This window comes from Bos indicus, chromosome 2 (genome assembly GCF_029378745.1).
Source record: "Bos indicus isolate NIAB-ARS_2022 breed Sahiwal x Tharparkar chromosome 2, NIAB-ARS_B.indTharparkar_mat_pri_1.0, whole genome shotgun sequence".
Classification (NCBI taxonomy): Eukaryota; Metazoa; Chordata; class Mammalia; order Artiodactyla; family Bovidae; genus Bos; species Bos indicus.
This window is the reverse complement of record NC_091761.1, coordinates 89,802,973-89,815,600: the sequence shown is the minus strand read 5'-3', so window position 1 is coordinate 89,815,600 and position 12,628 is coordinate 89,802,973. Positions and strand designations below refer to the sequence as shown.

General features: G+C 40.9%; 1 long non-coding RNA gene across 1 annotated transcript in view; it reads left to right on the top strand.

Moving 5' to 3' along the window:
* Positions 1–12,628, top strand: part of LOC139176857 (uncharacterized) — a 48,585-nt gene that overhangs the window by 3,879 nt on the left and 32,078 nt on the right. The window lies entirely within an intron of this gene.

Sequence of the window (12,628 nt, the reverse complement as noted above, 5' to 3'; positions counted from 1 at the left end):
TTTCCTGTTTGAATTTTTTAAAGAGCTTTCTGCCTTTTTGTTTTCACATCTTGTAGATTTTAAAACTACACCAATAATAATGCAATACCTGTACGTTGTACCTTTACATCAATCATTTCTCATTCTCCCAACAATGTAGAGGATCCCCCATGTCATGGAGGAGGAAATGGAGGCTCAAATGAATATACAAATTCGAACTCAGTCCAGCTGGATCCAAAACAAGGATTTTTCCACCATAACACATTATCCCCTCCCCCAAAACTTAGGATTTGAAATGAACCATGTGGATGGAAAGTGCTAAATTTAAACTAACATGATGACCTAGGCGCAGAGGTCAGAAGGTCACCTAAGAAAAAGGAGTTGGCCTACAGGCACCAGCTAACATTATAAAGATTTTGTGTGTGCCACATGTATAACCACCCAAACTGGTTCATTTCACCTTCTGAGTAATTCTCAGAAGTGGATGCTATTTTTGCTCTCATTTGAGCAAGAAAAATGAGGTTTGGAGAGGTAAAAGACTCAGACAAGTATCTTCAGCTAGTGAGTGGCAGGATGAGGTTTTTGTGTCTCTCTAAAACCCCAAGAGGTTAATCAGTGTCTGAACATTAGTACACATCCATGGTTCTCAACTTGATTGATCTGAGGGTTAACTGAGTAGGTTTCTAAATTGCCAGTCTTCAGGCCCCAGCTCTGAAGTTCCTATCTGAGCAGAATTACAGGAGATAAAACAGATTGAGCACTTAAAGGAATGCCTGGACCTCCTGGAGTTCTCGGTAAATAATCAGTACCACTGTTACATAATCTCACATCTGTACAATGGCTACGAATTACTAGACATATAGTGCAGTTGAGGAAACTAAGTTCAGTGTCAATCAACTGACAAACTGCATGGCCAGCACATGATCCCAAGATTGTCGCAGTTGAGCGTTTACACCCATCTCCCAATCCCTAGCTTGGATGAAATGGATGAGCCACTGCAGGCATCTACGGAGCCATCCTGAAGATGGATTGGGGAGGTTCAGGGCTTCAACCTGTCATTTGTAAGGCACTGATCCTACGCTTTCTTAGTCTTATATCTGTTTTTAAAAGGAAAACCTATAAGGACTTCCCTTGCAGTCCCATGGATAAGACTTCCTGCTTCGAATGTAGGAGGCACGGGTTTGATCCAGGTCAGAGAACTAAGATCCCACATACCTTGGAACATGGTCAGAAAAACTAAAATAAAATATTTTTTTAATGAATAAAAGAAGACAAATAATTAACATGTAAATTGTAACCCTCAAGTTGGTTAAATTCCTTTTGTGATCTTCTAGGATCAGTATTAATTTACTTGCTCTAACCAGATTCTTAAAACTCAACATTCAGAAAACTAAGATAATGGCATCCAGTCCCATCACTTCATGGCAAATAGATGGGGAAACAATGAGAGACTTTATTTTGGGGGGCTCCAAAATCACTGCAGATGGTGACTGTAGCCTTGAAATTGAAAGACACTTACTCCTTGGAAGAAAAGCTATGACCAACCTAGACAGCATATTAAAAACCAGAGACATTACTTTGCCAACAAAGGTCCATCTAGTCAAAGCTAAAGTTTTTCCAGTAGTCATGTATGGATGTGAGAGGTGGACTATAAAAGAAAGCTGAGCACTGAAGAATTGATGCTTTTAAACTGTAGTGTTGGAGAAGACTCTTAAGAGTCCCTTGGACTGCGAGGAGATCCAACCAGTCCATCTTAAAGGAAATCAGTCATGAATATTCATTGGAAGGACTGATGCTGAAGCTGAAACTCCAATACTCTGGCCACCTGATATGAAGAACTGACTCATTGGAAAAGATCCTGATGCTGGGAAAGATTGAAGGCAGGAGGAGAAGGGGACAACAGAGGATGAGATGGTTGGATGGCACCATAGACTCCATGGACATGAGTTTGAGTAAGCTCCAAGAGTTGGTGATGGACAGGGAAGCCTGGTGTGCTGCAGTCCATGGGGTCACAAAGAGTTGGACATGACTGAATGACTGAGAGGCTGAACTGAACTGAACGAGTTTTCTTGTCTCCACCTTGAGCTATGCATCTGTGTGATTTTTACATCAAAATGAACAGTGTACTTGGTTGCTATTCCTGAGGAAGCTGGAAAGCCTGGATGTGTTGCAGTTCGGCATGACACGGGGGAGCTGGTCCCTGCCCAGCACAGGCAGAGGACACCCTAGTTTGACTTAAACGCCAAGAGGTTTCCACTTTCCTGAATCACAGCTCCCATTGACAGCCTGCTCCAGAGACTCCTGGCTACTAACCAGCAAAAAACAGATTTGAATCTGAAAATTTTCATAAGAAAGCTGGGAATGACTAACCCTCCTACCCACCAACTGCAGTACACTAATCTGGACTAACCTCAGGACATTAGTCAAGGACAAATACTGACAGTGAAACAAAAATCCCCTGAACAAGCATGTTCTGTGGTTGGTTACTTCTCTATTGAATTATGTACAACTGATCCACAGGCCAGGTGGCTGCAGGCCAGGTAGTCTGCTGTGTGGATTCGACAGGGCCACTCCTGCCCCTTTCTCAAGTTGGCCTTGGCTCTGGCCCTAGAGTCTTGAAGAGAGTGGTGGGGGAAAAAAAGGTTGCATTCCAATCCAGCTGTTTCATCTCTTCCAGGCCATGTAGGGAGAGACTCAGCCAATTCTCTAATAAAAGTTTTTAATGGCTGGGGTTTTATTAATAAGTTTTTGATTTTTGTTTTGGTACTGAGATAACTAGACAGTCATGAGCAGGTAGAAGGGCTTATATCAACTGGCCCTGGAGTGTCTATTGCAAAATTTACTGGGTCATGGTACTTGCCCCCTCTACTTCCACAAAAGTAACTACTGCAAACCAGAACCCATTCCACTGATCTAGAAAGGAAGAAATTGAAGTAACTATTGGACTGCGATGCCAATATTCATGTCGCCAACCTAGCTTTTTAAATATTTTCTTGAAGATATGAGTGCAATCAAGGTGAAAGTCCTTCAAGTTCCTGCTTCACCCTATGCCCATCCCCAGGAACCATTTTTTGGGAACCATTCTTTTGGTATCTCTTGTTATTGTCCACTTGCTCAATCATGTCCGACTCTTTGTGACCCCATGGACTGCAGCATGCCAGTCTTCCCTGTCCTTCACCTTCTCCCAGAGTCTGCTCAATCTCTTGTCCATTGAGTCGGTGATGCTTTCCAACCGTCTCATCCTTTCTTGTCCCCTTCTCCTCCTGCCTTCAATCTTTTCCAGCATCAGTGTCTTTTCCAATGAGTTGGCTCTTCCCATCAGATGGCTAAAGTATTGGAGCTTCAGTTTTAGTCCCTCCACTGAATATTCAGGACTGAGTTCCTTTAGGATTGACTGGTTTGGTCTCTTTGCTGTCCAAGGGACTCTCAAGAGTCTTCTCCAGCACCACAGTTCAAAAGCATCAGTTTTTCAGCATGCAGCCTTCTTTATGGTCCAACTCTCACATCTGTACATGACTACTAGAAAAGCCATAGCTTTGAATATATGAACCTTTGTCAGCAATGTGATGTCTCTACTTTTTAATACACTGTCTAGGTCTGTGATAGCTTTTCTTCCAAGGAGCAAGGATCTTTTAAATTCATAGCTGCAGGGTGTCTCATACCCTAAGAACAAATGTCAAGAGCCATTAAAATTTTTTTATTAAGAAAAGATATACATAACATAAAATTTACCATCCCAACCATATTCAGCTGGACAGTTTAGTGGCATTAACTACTTTCAAACTGTTGTGCTACCATCCTTACTATCTAAGAGCCACTGTATTTTTTAAATTGAAGTAAAATTGGTTTACAGTGTTGTGTCAGTTTCTGGTGTATATAACTCATATATATGTGTGTGTGTGTATATATATATATATATATATATATATATATATATCCTTTCATATTCTTTTCCATTATGCTTTGTCACAGGATATTGAATACATTTCCCTGTGCTATACAGTAGAGCCTTATTGTTTATCTATTTTATATATAGTAGAGTGTAGCATGAGGCAGTTTTAAAGAGTTCTCCCTACTTTATCTCATTTATCTCATTGGCAAACACATTTTTTAGTCTAGGGCAGGCACAGCAGGTGTTATGAAGACATTTAGGACAGCAAAGTTAAGAAAGGTGAAGTGTCTGAGCTAGGACTACCCAGCTACTGTATCTGCATGCAACACTAGTAATTCCTTCTTTTAAAAAACATCAGAAGATGGGAGGATTACTTTTTCCTCCCATCAGATATTTTTTCCCTTCTAAAAGAAGTCAATCCTCACTTTCTTCAAGGGAAATTCATTCCCCCCGCCCCTCAGTGCAAAAAGGATTTCAAGAATGTCCACGGTAGTAACAGTTACACACTTTCATTTAAAAAATTTGGCAATGACTTTTTTCCTCAAAGCTATTTGTAAACGTAATTACAATATACCCATTCTCAGTAGGACAGCCAGTGTGCAGACACAGATAAGCCCAGGTGAGACAGCCAAGCAGGCAAAGAGTGCATTTGGTGTCTTCCCTGCATAGGACATTGTCTCTTCCTCCAGAAGTGTCCTCAAAGGCTCACTTGGATTCCTCCAGAATCCAGTTCTCAACAGACCCTGAAGCAAAATGAAATATTAGGAGGGTTAACACAGGGTTACCTTTCTTGTGATATTCTATACAAAAGGAAAAGCAAACATGTATTTGCACTGACTTTAATTTTTGTACAAATGATTTGTATCTTTGTATACACATTTGTATATGTGTATACATTTGTGTGTGTTCTATAATTTTTCATCTAACTTTATCATATAGCTATTTCTATATCAGTAACTTATGAACTGCCTCTGTCCTCTATTATTACTCAATGCCTCTAAGCTAGAGTTTAACACTGCCTGGGACACAGTGCATTTTACCCAGTGTTTCTGCAAACATACTGGGATTTCTCAGAAGAAGAATTTGAAAAGAAAAATGGCATGTTGAACCTGAGCTTGACCCTGAGAGCCAGGCTATTTGATACACCCAATAGGCAGGGACAGTTAGCTAGTGAGAAAAAGGCCAGATTTTAGGAATAGGTCTCCTGCCACAGGGGTTAGGCATGTTATAAACTCTCCAAATCAGACTTTTTTTTTTTTTCTACTGCCTCTCTAAAAATATTCAAAAGGAGATTAAGTCAAAGAGCCCAGATAACAGTCATTCCAACAAACAGCTTGAAGTGAAGTGAAAGTCACTCAGTCGTGTCCGACTGTTTGTAACCCCATGGACTATACAGTCCATGGAATTCTCCAGGCCATAATATTGGAATGGGTAGCTGTTCCCTTTTCCAGGGTATCTTCCCAACTGAGGGGTTGAACCCAGGTCTCCAGAATTGCAGGCAGATTCTTTACTAGCTGAGCCACCAGGGAAGTCCAAGAGTGGATAGCCTGTCCCTTCCCCAGGGGATCTTCCCAACCCAGGAATCAAACCAGGGTTTCCTGAATTGCAGGTGTATTCTTTACCAACTGAGCCACCAGAGAAGCCCTTAGAGGTGTTGATAAAATCTATATTCATTCATATTAAACATTAATAAATTGCCCAATGATTAGGTTTCACAGAACAAAAAGAGAGGGTTATGAGGAGACACCAAAGCTGGGTTATATAATTAACTTTTTGGTGATTTACATTATGATACAAACTTTCAGTTTCTGAGAGAATGAGTCACTCTTCATCTGACACAACATGTTGTCAGCGCTCTGAATATGCCAACTCAAAATATTCCACTTTGTCCTACGGATTATTTTGAGTTGGATGCAAATGAGGATTAGCAGATACAAAAAGAAGCCTTTTGTGGTGTCCCTTACCTGACTTAAAGTAGAAACTTCTGAGAAATGAAGATTGCCATGAATCCCTTTCCTGGGAAAGTCTATGACCATGAAAAAGACAAAAAATCTGCACCAACATGGACCTGCATGAACAAATTAGAGATGGGAAAGACTAGAAATCTCTTCAAGAAAATTAGAGATACCAAGGGAACATTTCATGCAAAGATGGGTACAATTAAAGGCAGAAACGGTATGGACCCAACAGGAGCAGAAGATATTAAGAAGACGTGGCAAGAATACACAGAAGAACTATACAAAAAAATCTTAATGACACAGATAACCACAATGGTGTGATCACTCACCTAGAGCCAGATATCCTGGAGTCCCAAGTCAAGTGGGCCTTAGGAAGAATCACTATGAACAAAGCTAGTGGAGGTGACGGAATTCCAGTTGAGCTATTTCAAATCCTGAAAGATGATGCTGTGAAAGTGCTGCACTCAATATGCCAGCAAATTTGGAAAACTCAGCAGTGGCCACAGGACTGGAAAAAGTCAATTTTCATTCCAATCCCAAAGAAAGTCAATGCCAAACAATGTTCAAACTACCGCACAATTGCACTCATCTCACAGGCTAGCAAATTAATGCTCAAAATTCTCCAAGCCAGGCTTTGACAGTATGTGAACCAAGAACTTCCAGATGTACAAGCTGGATTTAGAAAAGACAGAGGAACCAGAGATCAAATTGCCAATATCCATTGAATCATGGAAAAAGCAGGAGAGTTCCAGAAAAACATCTAATTCTGCTTCACTGACTACGCTAAAGCCTTTGACTGGGTGGATCACAGCAAACTGTGGAAAATTCTTCAAGAGATGGGAATACCAGACCACCTGACCTGCCTCCTGAGAACTCTGTAGACAGGTCAAGAAGCAACAGCTGAACCTAGACATCGAACAACAGACTGCTGAAAGGAGTACGTTAAGATTGTATATTGTCACTTGCTTATTTAACTTATATGCAGAGTACATCATGCAAAATACCAAACTAGATGAAGCACAAGCTGGAATCAAGATTCCTAGGAGAAATATCAGTAACCTGATATGCAGATGACACTACCCTTATGTCAGAAAGCAAAGAAAAAATAAAGAGCCTCTTGTTGAAAGTGAAAAAGGAGAGTGAAAACACTGGCTTAAAACTCAACATTCAGAAAATTAAGATCATGGCATCTGGTCCCATCACTTCATGGCAAATAGATGGGGAAACAATGGAAACAGTGACAGACTTTATTTTGGGGGGGTCCAAAATCACTACCGATGGTGACTGCAACCATGAAATTAAAAGATGATTGCTCCTTGGAAGAAAAGCTATAACTAACCTAGACAGCATATTAAAAAGTAGAGACATTGCTTTACCAACAAAGGTCCATCTAGTCAAAGCTATGGTTTTTCCAGTAGTCATGTATGGACGTGAGAACTGGACCATAAAGAAAGCTGAGGGCTGAAGAATTGATGCTTTTGAACTGTGGTGTTGGAGAAGACTCTTGAGAGTCCCTTGGACTGTGAGAAGATCCAACCAATCCAGCCAAAAGGAAATCAGTCCTGAATATTCATTGGAAGGACTGATGCTGAAGCTGAAACTCCAATACTTTGGTCACCTGATGCAAAGAACTGACTCATTGGAGAAGACTCTGATGCTAGAAAAGACTGAAGGCAGGAGGAGAAGGGGACAACAAAGGATGAGATGGTTGGATGGCATCACCGACTGTAAAGACATAAGTTTGAGCAAGCTCCAGGAGTTGGTGATGAACATGGAAGCCTGGCGTGCTGCAGTCCATGGGGTCACAAAGAGTCAGACATGACTAAGCGACTGAACTGAACTGAAATTTTATCACGCTTGGAAACCTAAAGCCCTTTAGGGTTGTAACTTCTGTGCATATTTATTGTTCCTTGATAAGATCCTATACAAACTCAAATTCTAACCATCCTTTCAGTGCCCCATCCTGAGAGTTCTCGCACTTGATGTGGTTTCCATGCATGATAAACTGTTTTTCTCTTGTATATCTGTCTTTTGTCAGTCTAATTTTCAGGGTCTCAGGCAAAGAGCTTAATGGGGTAGAGAGAAAAAGGTTTTCTTCCTCTACAGAGCCAAGGGTCATTCCAATGACAGAGCAGAGGAGGGGCAAATTATTGCCAGGTCCATGGTCTCTTCTCATTTCTCATTCTCTTTTGTGCAAGTGTGATGAATGAACTTTTCCTGGTGGCTCAGAATTTCAGCTAAATCTCCACAGTTAGGACAACTGTATCCCCATATACTAAAGAGGAAAGGCTAGCCACATTCTGGTGGGAGTAATAAAAGACAGTGTATTAATCACAGTTTTTACTTTGTATTTTTTGATGCTTTGATGTTTTGAGGCCTTGCTCATCCCGAGAGGCTGCCCTTCCCAGGGGTCTCATTCCTAGAAAGAACAAACACAGTGCTTGCTAGCGAGCCTTTCATATGCAAATCAACCCATCCAGAGTCCCTACTCCCAGCTGCCTTCTTCATCAAGACTTGATGCATTGGCCCACTATACCCCTGCCCCAATCAGTCTAGAGACAGGTGCCAGACAACTAGGGGCACCCCCTACATCCCAGAGCCCATTGAAATGATGCAGACTAACTCAGCATAAGCCTGATTACCATGCCTGGTCGATTCCTTACCATAGAAACTACCATGGTATCTCTTGCCCATATTTCCCCTTCACATCATCTGCCTCCTAATTAAATAAATGGTTTCTCCCTTGTGGTCCTGCTTCATGTGCCCCTCCTCCTGGATCTGTGAGTATAAACTTCCTCAAGACGGTCATTTTCATGTCTGTATGTATCACTAACCAGTGAATTTGCTCAGTTGTGTCCAACTCTTTGCGATCCCATGGACTGTAGCCTACCAGGCTCTTCCATCCATGGAATTCTCCAGGCAAGAATACTGGAGTGGGTTGCCATTTCCTTCTCCAGGGCATCTTCCCAACCCAGGGATTGAACCCAGGTCTCCCACATTGCAGGCAGACGCTTTTACCATCTGAGCCATCAGGAAAGCCCTATTTATCACTATACCTGCCTAAAGCAAATCCCAGGAAACCTGACAATAGAGAGCCACACCTGTTTTTTGTTTTTTGGGGTTTTTTTTGACACTTTCCACCCCATCCTGCGTAGCCTACAAGAACAGAAGATGGAGTTCCTTGAGAGAACCGGGGCAGAAGGAGAACTGAAATTTAAGTGAGACCGGGTGGTGGCAGAGAAAGCATAGGCATGCTTATCTACAGTGCCCTAGTGAGGAGGGAAAAGAGAAAACACACCTATTGCAAAGTTTTGGAACTAAACACTTAACCTGTGGAATCTGATGCGATCTCCAGGTAGGTGGTGTCAGAAGTGAATTAAACAGTAAGACACCTGGTCAGTGTTCGTGGAGAACTGAGTTAATTGCTAATTGGTGCTGTGAGAATAAAATACACAACAGAGTTAGAGAACGGTCTACAAGCCACTGTCACTTCTGACATCAACTACAAGCTCAAGCCCAAACACCCTGAGATTTGATAACTGAAGGCTGTTACACTCATAATTGGGAGCTTCCCAGGTGGCCCTAGTGGTAAAGAACTCACCTGCCAATGCAGGAGATGGAAGAGACACAGGTTCAATCCCTGGGTTGGGAAAAACCCCTGGAGGAGGGCATGGCAACCCACTCCAGTAATCTTGCCTGAAGACTCCCATGGACAGAGGAGTTTGGTGGGCTTCAGTCTGTCTATTGGCAAAGAGTCACCACTGAAGCGACTTAGCAGGCACACACACACACACACACACACACACACACACTCATAGTTATTATAGGGGAAAGATACAGATTAAAGTTATTACAGGGAAAAGATACATATTAAATAAGCCAAGGGAAGAGACAAGTTGGGCAGAGTTCAGGAAGGTAGCAAAGCTGAGCTTCCAGTTGTCCTCTCCCCATCGAGTCATGGAGGGCAATTTTCCATCCCAGCAATGAGGTGTGATGATACACACTAAGTACTGCCAGTGAGGAAATCTCATGGAAGCCTTGGTGTCTGGTCTTTACTGAGGTTCTGTGCCAGTTGCCTGCATGCTGACCTCAGTTTCTAGCCCCTGTGGAGGTTGAGCTGTTACCCTGTGTCCTAAATCCCCCAACATAAACCACATGTTAATACTTTCTGGGGAGGAACTTCCCTGGTGGTCCAATGGCTAACATCCCAGTGTTCCAATGCAAGGGGCCTGGGATTCAATCCCTGATTAGGGAACTAGATCCCATATGCCGCAACTGAGAGCTCACATGCTCCAACTAAAGATCTCACAAACTGAGGGTTCACACACCACAATGAAGATGGAAGATCCCATGTGCCTCAAATAAGACCTGGTACAGCCAAATAAATAAATATACATACATATATATATCTATATATATGTATGTATATACACAGTAGATTATATGAGAAAACAATACAATTCTGAAGAGAGAAATCAAAGGTCTAAATAAATGGAGAAATGTCCCATGTTCATGCATAAGAAGACTCAGTTTTGTTAAGATGTCAGTTCTTCTTAAACTGATCTATAGATTCAACAGAATCCTAATCAAAATCCCAGCAAGATACTTTGTGGATATTTACAAACTGATATTAAAGTTTGTATGGAAAAGCAAAGACCCAGAATAGTCAGCACAAAACGGAAAAAGAACAAAGTTGGAAGACTGGTATTACACAGCTTCCAGACTTATCATAAGGCTACAGTAGACAGTGTGTTACTGGTGAAAGAATTGACTAATGAAACAGAATAAGGGGGCCAGAAATAGAGCCACACAGATATAGACAACAGATCATTGACAGAGAAAAAAAGACAATCAAATGGAGAAAGGATAGTTTTTCATCAAATTAAAACTGGCACAATAACATCCACATGAAAAAAAGAAAAAACCCTAGATTTTGACCTTACACTTTTCACAAAAATTAACTCAGAATGGATCTAGATATAAATGTAAAACACAAATTTCTATAACTTTTAAGAGGTAGCATAGAAAAAACTTGGATAACCCTGGGCTTGGTGATGAATTTTTAGATAGAACAACAAAAGTGTAATCCATGAAAGAAATAATTGACAAATTGGATTTCATTAAAATGAAGAACTCTGTTCTTCAAAAGAGAATGAAGACTTATAAAATAAACAACCCAATTATAACGTGGGCAAAAAAACACCTCACCAAAAAAGATACACCAGTGGCAAATTAGCAAATGAAAAGATGTCCAACATTGTATGTCATTAGCAAATTTCAAATTAAAACAACAGTGAAATACTACTATATGCCTTCTAGAATCAACAAAATCCAAAACATTGACAACACCAGATACTGGTGAGAATGTGGAGTGACAGGAATTCTTATTCATTGCTGGTAGGAATGAAAAGTGGTACACTTTAGAAAACAGTTTGGTAATTTCTCCCTAAACTAAACATACTCTTGCCACACAATTCAGTAATTAAGCTCATAGGTATTTGCCCAAAGGAGTTAAAAACTTATGTCCACACACAAAAGCCTGCATATGAATATTTATATAAACTTTATTCATAATTCATAACTGCCAAAACTTGGAAGCAACCAATCTGTCCTTCATCTTGGTGCATGGATAAACCAAGTGTGGTGCATCCGTATCATGGAATATTTGGGCTTCCCAGGTAGCACAGAGGTGAAGAATCTGCCAATGCAAGAGACACAAGAAAGGCAGGTTCAATCCCTAGGTTGGGAAGACCCCTGGAGAAGAGAATGGCAACCCATTTCAGTATTCTTGCCTATAAAATCCTATGGACAGAGGAGCCTGGTGGGTTACACTCCATGGAATATTCTTTAGCAATAAAAAGGAATGAACTATCAAGCCATGAAATTACATGGAGGAACCTTAAGTGTACATTATTAAATGAAAGAGACCAGTCTGAGAAGACTACATACTGTTTGATTCCAAAAATATGACATCCTGGAAAAGGCAAAACTAGAGAGACAGGAAAAAGAACAGTGGTTGCCAGAGGTTAGGAGAGGGAGAGTGAATAGATGGAGCCCAGGGGCTTCTGCACCACAATGTAATGTCATGGAGGATACATGACAGTTTACATCTGGCAAAACCAATAGGAAGAACAACAACAAACAATAGAATATGTACAACCCAAAGAGTGGACCCTAGTGTAAACTATGGATTTTAGTTAACACAATAATGTACCAATATTGGTTCATCAATTGTAACAAATGTACCACACTAATGCAAAATGTTAATAATAGAGGAAAATGTGTGGGGAGAGGAAGGATGGGGGAGAGGCATATGGGTACTCTGTACTTTCTGCTCAGTTTTTTTGTAAACCTAAAGCTAGTCTAAAAAATAGCCTATTATTTTTTTAAGAAAGTCTCACACATATAAGACCATGTGGTTAATAAAGATGACACTGCAGTGAAGTGAGGAAAGAATGGTCTTTACATGAACAATGACAGATCAGTTGGATAGCCATTTACAAATGAATCTTTCTCTCCTACCTGTAGAAAATTCAAATCTAGAGGATCGTAAATCTAAATATGAAAAGCAAAGCAACCAAGCTATAATAAGAAACCCTAAGAGAATGTCTTCATGAGGTTGGACTCTTATCTAGGACACAAAAACTGCTAATCCTAAACAGGGGAAAGGTCTACTGGACTGTTAGAATTGGGGATTTCTGTTCAAAAGAGAAGGAAATGGCAACCCACTACAGTATTCTTGCCTAGAGAATCCTGTGGACAGAGGAGCCTGGTGGGCTGCTGTCCATAGGGTTGCACA